Source organism: Fukomys damarensis, unplaced genomic scaffold, assembly GCF_012274545.1.
Source record: "Fukomys damarensis isolate Sample0158 unplaced genomic scaffold, DMR_v1.0_HiC HiC_scaffold_16780, whole genome shotgun sequence".
In the NCBI taxonomy this organism is placed as follows: domain Eukaryota; kingdom Metazoa; phylum Chordata; class Mammalia; order Rodentia; family Bathyergidae; genus Fukomys; species Fukomys damarensis.
In genome coordinates this window covers 7,689-14,700 of record NW_022917692.1, presented here as the reverse complement: position 1 = coordinate 14,700, position 7,012 = coordinate 7,689, and the positions used below count along the sequence as shown (strand labels likewise).

General features: G+C 39.7%; 1 pseudogene; it reads right to left on the bottom strand.

The window, feature by feature from the left end:
• Window positions 1-1,978: 1,978 nt before the first annotated feature.
• On the bottom strand, window positions 1,979-2,869 carry LOC109117968 (annotated as a pseudogene).
• Window positions 2,870-7,012: the final 4,143 nt, after the last annotated feature.

Here is a 7,012-nt window from a genome sequence, read left to right as displayed (position 1 = left end):
TCTCAACTCTGAATTGCTATTCAATTCCAGAAATAGGAAGTTCAGAGGTATATTGAATCTCACACTGGTTTAACGATTTGAATTCTGACTTTAGCTGGGAAGAAATCCACAGTACATGGATGTCTACACTTACCCTCAAATCTCCATTCCCCTAGACACAGAAACCTCAATGCCAGTCTCCATTTATTGCTTTATTGTAGGTGACCTAAGTAGGATCCCATCTTTTGTCATGCATCATGTGTATTTATTTAATATAAATGTTTCTCATTACATCATACCAAAACCCAATATTCATAATAATGCTAAAATGGTTGCATCAGAGACCCAAGTAACACTGTGTAGAAGTATTTTAAGAACTATTAGAAGGCCTTGTCCATTGGCCAGGGATTTAGCTCAGTGGTTTCACTGTCTGTCTTGCAAGCACAAGGGTCTGAGTTCAATCCCCGGTACCAAAAAACAAAGATCTTATCTACTGAGTGACTCCACAGAGCTTTAAACACTCTGAAGTATTTCAAAGAATGTGAATAGAACACAATATCAGGTTGATTTATTGTGGCATCTTTATTAAGACTTTAGTAGTTATAAGTTTTTTATACAATAATACTTCAGAGGGCCAGGGATTTAGCTCAGTGGTTCAGTGTCCTACCTTGCAAGCGCAAGAACCGGAGTTCAATTCCCGGTACCAAAAAAAAAAAATAATAATAATAACAATAACAATAATAATAATAATAATACTTCAGGGAATGTAACATTGTGTAAAGCATACTTAGGGAGACAAGGACTGGACTCAATTTCTATGACCCTTAACGTATCTCTCAGTGCTCTTTTCACTGAAGCATGTGTTTGCAATTCTGCTCTCCTCTGCCCCTTTTTGATCTTTCTCAGGCTGATTTCTCTTGACTCTTGAATCTCTCCTCTGTGGTCTGGTCTTTCTCTCTTTCTCCATTTATTTAACAGAACAAATGTGAAAACTGAGGCACAGCAAAAATGTCACTGTCCAAATGCACCAAGCTGTCTCCAGATTCATAATGATGTTGATAGAGAACAGTTTAATAGCAAGAACCCTAGGAAATATCACAGTGTAAGATAACTTCTGCCCTTTGCTCGGTTTAGTTCAGAATTAACTGACATCGGAGGCGTGTAGTCTCCCTCAAAAGTTTTGTAAATGAAAAGAACCATTGTTAGCTTTACTGACCAAATATGCTCCCTTCCCCTGGACTAGAATAGATAACTAAATGAATTTTACAGGTAACCTCCACTACCAAAGAAGTGCTACATCCGGGAATTCAACTGCTTTCCACCATGTTTTGAATATCAGCAACAAGAACTGTGAAAATGCAATGTAACCACCTGAATGAGACCAAGGCTATAAAACCCTATAAAAGGGAAAATTGTAGCCCTGTATGCGATCAATCAGGGCACTGCCATTAGGTGTCATCAATGGAGGAAACTTTTGTTATTTTACTTCCATTCTGTGCCCTCTTTGTGTGTCACTTGCCAGTTCCTTCCATAACATGGTCGATAAATGAGGAGATTGCGGCACATAGACAAGGAAAAAAACCCATGCAGTTCTGCCCAATCAGGGATGCTGTCATGGGTCAGGGTTAGGGTTAGGACGGGGCTTTTCTTTTAAGGAATCTGTACCTAATAATTTCCTTTTCATTTTTTTTTTCTTTGAGGTGGGGTCTTTCTATGTAGCCTAGGCTGGCCTCAAACTTGTGTCAATCCTTCTGCTTCCACCTCTCAAGTGCTAGGATTACAGGCCTGTGCCACCACGTCCAGCCCTTAGGGTATAGTACTTTATATAAAGTAAATGGCTTCAAATGTTAGCTGACTAGATTAGTAATGCCAGCTTTATCCCTTTTACTATTCCATCCAAGACCAGTGTTTTATTTTGAATATAGTATTTCAATACTTCAACTGGAGAAGAAAATTATACATTTTTTTCTATACAGAGAATAACAACCAAATTTACCAATTAAGGAACTGTTTCAGGAATTGCTGGAAGGTGAGGTAGTCTGTAATAACTATGCTTGTATTGCCATGCAGTAAGCTCAGAAACAATCCACTTCCTCTTCTGAACATTTGGTTTGGAACACTTGTTTGATGAATATTCAGTTAAGCACTTGGATACAAGGTCTTGGCCTGACATCAGATCTCTACCATTTAACTTGAAGTGTTTCTGAAGACATTCTACTCCTTCTGTTAACTCTGCACTCTTCTGTGCTTGAATCTCCAATGCAGTGATAGGTAAGGCCAACAGAAGAAGGCTTTGCTTTAAAAGATGTGATCCTGCAGTGATGTGCCTTAAACTGAGCTTCTAGTTTTTCAAAATTTATGCTTTTTGTTCCTTTCAAATGGCAAGCTCTCTTGAATGACTGAATAATACAGTTGTAGAAATTAAAAGGCAGTGGTAGCTTTGACTTTCCAACACATCTTCTGTAACACAACCTTTTCCATTTGCATCAAGTCTGAAAACATGAACCTATACTGACTTATTCAGATCAAGTCAGTTACCAATGGGACATTTCTTTCCTCTTCTACTTATTTCACAGCCAAATACAAGCAGCTCAGCCCAGCACGCCCCAGGTGCTTGGGCTGTACCTTCATTTTAGACAGGAATCTATCCAGTAAATTCACAGCCAGAGAAAATGTCTCCATATCAAAGCCAAAGAACTGAGTTAGACTAAGAAGATCTTTCACTTCAAAGTCCCTCAGTCTAAAAGTTGTTCTAAGGCCATTGTCTTGGGCAGCTTCAATTAGTCCCAAGCTGAAGACCTCTGACTGACTTTCTAGCCTCCTATTCTAGCAGGGTATTCAGCTGGTGTCGCAGTTTCTGGGAGTCAGGTGTTGTCAATACTTCTGTCATCTTGGCAGAGACTGCAGCTGCTTGGTGTGATCACCCTCCCTGGTCCTGCTTTCATGTCACCTCGTGGTATCAAATATGAGAAGTACAGGAGGAGAGGGCAGGAAGGGAAAGGCTGGGGAGGGAGAACAGTCCTGGGTGGAGGTCTCCCCAGCTCCACTGAAACTACCCTGCCCTCCTCCAGGTTGGGCAGCAGAAAACTACCATGGGGTCTTTTAAAAATTTTGTTGGTTTGGTTTTTTTTTGTTTCCCAGTATCAGGGATCAAACTTAGGACCTTGAGTTTAGGAGGTAGGTGCAGCACCACTGAACTACATCCTTGGCCCTGTTGGTTTATTTTTGGTCCTGGGGATCAAACTCGGGTCCTTGCGCTTGCAGGGCAGGCGGCGGAATTGCTGAGCTAAATCCTCGGCCTTGGTTTGGTTTTTTAGACAGGGTCTCACTGTGTAGTTAAGGCTGGCCTTAAACTCACTATGTAGACCAGGCTGGCCTTGAACTCACTGCAGTTCTCCTGGCTCAACCTCCCAAGTGCAGGGATTGCATGCATGTGCCACCACACCATGGGGTCCTAGATAGCATTCTGATTTTACTAAAATGTTTAACTGAAACCCAAGCTCATTAAATGTGATTTTTGTTGATGTTTGAATGGAATACAGAGTCAGTTGGCCTGCCCGACCCCGACCCCACACACAAGCACACACACACACACATAAACTTAACTATTGGAGCCTTAAATTCTTAACTTATCTTCAGATTTCCAGGTTAGAAATATATATATCTCAAAGGAGATTGCTTACCTAATTAAACGGAATTTGAATTTTTTGAAGCTTTTATTCTTGGCCTTTATTTATTATAAATCTTAGTCAATTTAAGACATTTTTATTTTGCTAAAATTTAGATGTAGGTGGTAAGAAATTTATGTCTTATCTAATATGAAAAATAATCCAGTTTAGAAACAGTATTTCCCAGAAAGGCAAAACATCTGTATCTTAGTCAATCTTATTTTAATGAATCTTTAAGGACAGCCCTATGAAATCAGTGTGCTTTCTTATATATGTATATACGTGTATCACAATAAAATCACCCCTTTTAAGCTACAATTAATTAAAACTTAGGGAGCTGCAAAGTAGCACAGCATTTTCATTTTTGAGCAGTCTATAGCAGCTTTTGAAACACACCAGCAGGTTTTTTTTAAAATCTTATAAAGAATTTTAATCTAAAGTTTTGGGGTTTTTTTTTGTGGACAAACAGTTCAAGAACCTTGAATTCTATATTGGTTCATGTGGGAAGCCAGCCATGGCCCACTGGCTTTTTGAAAGATAACATTTGTTCCTTTTTAAGGACTGCACATGTTTAACTTGTTTTGACCCTGCACAGGAGAAACTCGGACAGCCAAAGATCTGTAGGAGTCAGGTGCTTCCTGTTAAAGATCTGATGTTATCTATAGGAGTCAGGTGTTGTAACTCCATTTTGTTAAGTTCCTCCACCTATTGTGGGAATCATGATTATTAGTTGCAAGTGTTGTTAATTTGTTTTTCTTGAGCCTGCTTTCTCTTGCCCGTGTGAACCCTCGTTCCCGTGGAGCAGGTGTTGAGGTTACTATGGTAATCCTAGCCCATAATAGTTCGGTCTTTTCCTTGAAAAGACTTATGCCTGCCTGCAATAAACGTCGCCTTGATCAGACTCTTGTCTTGGTGTCCTTCCTTTCTCTCTGCCCCATCTCCACCCCGCTGCTCTTTCAGGTTTGAGGCACTGCTGGACAGTGCTCTGCGTCGCCGGCTCACGACAGGTTCACAAAGAAATCTCAGAATTATTTGAATCCCAAATGGCTATAGAATTTTAGATGGTACTGAATGAAACCCTGCTGCTCACCTAGAACTAAGGTGGTTATAAAAAGGGAAAGATAAATGAAACAAAAACAAATAAAAGCATTTCAAAGCAGACCAAAACAAAGGAGTATTCTAAACCAAACGAAACCAAAGCACATGTGTGGAATTTTATTTATTTAGTTTTTCTTCTGAATCTCATCTCACACCAATCTCTTCTCACACCAAAACGGACCTGCAATAGGCCTGAAGGGCCACAAATAGTGAACGTCCTTTCCTCACCCAAATGGCACTACTGGATTGTCGCGAGCCGCGACGTCAGGATCCTGCCAGCAGGTCCTAAACCTGAAAGGATGAGGACAGAGAGACGGGAGGCACCTTTCTTCTTCAGTTGCTTGCTTTATTATCGAACCTCGCCCTTTTATACTCTCCAGCTGCATGGGAGCGAGAGCTGCACGGGAGCGAGGGAGCGAGGGTACCGCCCACACATCTCAGAGGGAAACAATAACGACCATTATGGGTTACATCTGCTACTAGCTGAACTCGCCCGTGGCTATGGGCGAGAGCACCTCCGTGCCAGCGAGGTGACTCAAAGTTCAGTCATGGCTAGGCCTGTGTCAAGGCTCACCATAATGGCTCACCATAATTCCCCCATCTTTCTTTGATAGCATGAAGAATGCTATCAACTCATCAGCCAAGGAACCTCTGTTTTAGGCGGCAGAAGTCTTCTATCTCCTTACCCGTCATCAGTCACAGGGCTCATGTCCCAATACGACCTGTCTTAGGTTGGTAGACAGAAGCTTCCGTCCTTACCCGTCACTGAGTATCCCAAGGCGGGGGATCTAAGCATGCCAAGCCTGAGCCAAGTAAATGGCTACACACGTTGTATCATCATCCAAAGAAGCTTGTACAGCCATGGCTGAACGCTCTTAAACTGGGAACGCTTCCAGCATTGATATGAGCAGTAACCCAAAATACACAAACCAATCATAATAGCAATAACAATAAGCCATATAACAATCCAAAAAGGTGAAAACATCTTTTTCAAATTTTCCCAAACTTCTGTAGCAAAATCTAAATCAAGCCGGATAGAATTGGCATGAACACCAGACAAGACCTCAATGTCCAATGACAACTGATTAGTTGTAGTTAGAAATGTCCGATTCCAAGACCCTCGCAACAATGAAGAAAGTCGTCTAATTTCCTCAGAATGGTTTTTGACAGGAAAGGGAGTAAGGCAGAGTTGTTGAAATCTGGGATCACAGTCCAATCGAGTATGCAACCACAATCCTTCAACTTCTTTGTTTAATAAGTCCATTTGTTGCTGAAATAGCGCCAAACCAGTTCCAATGAATCCTTGTTCTGGACAATAAAGTCTCCGCTTGTGCACCAAGACACATCCTGGAGTTCTCTCTGCTGCTTCACTGTTGGGGTCCCAATTCAGTCTCCAGATTCAAGCTGTTCAGGGATAGTAGCAGATCTATAAATATACCTATAACCATAAGTAGGTGGAGCAGAAGAGAAGGGAGAATACCTGGACTAAAAGGTTATTCTCATAAACAATATGCTGGAAAACCTGCATGGTCAAACAATAGTACATTTTGTATGCCAAAAAGTAGCAATAATTATTATAATTATATAAATTCTTATATCCTGCAACGTGGCCTTGTATCAACAGGATCTTCCCTTTTTTTTTTTAACAGAAAATAATCATCAGAAACATATTACAATAACATTTCTACAATTCAGAGCTTTGATAACCAACAAAATATTCCCAACATATTTAACAAGACATATTTTTTTTACAAGGCTATAAAAAATTATTTTGATGGCTCCCATTAGTGAACAAAGATCAGAATAAATTTTCTGAGCAGCTGCTTCTTTATTTACCAACAGGAGCGTATCCAAATTTAAAGATTTATATTTACTTATATTTAAGTTTTTTATTTAATCCTATAAAGCCAAGTTGTAGAAATCAACAATCTATTTATATTTAACATTATCTTGATCAAGAACGTACAAACATCTTTGAATATTTAGGACAAACATATAACACTTAAGACAGACAAACATATAAGACAATTTTAATGAGTGCACTCAGATGGTTTTGGCCAATTGAATTATAATCTTTTTGTTATGACTAGTCAGAATTTTTGCAGATCAAAGTTGACAGAGATCTCTTGTAGAATTAGGGTTAAAGGAATGAAAGCTCTTCTTAACTGTAAATGTAAACCTTTTTATATTATTTCCATATACCTTCTCTATATACTTAGGCCTTCTGGTCTTGTATATCTTTCTTTACCTGTTTTTATTTTTTTTTT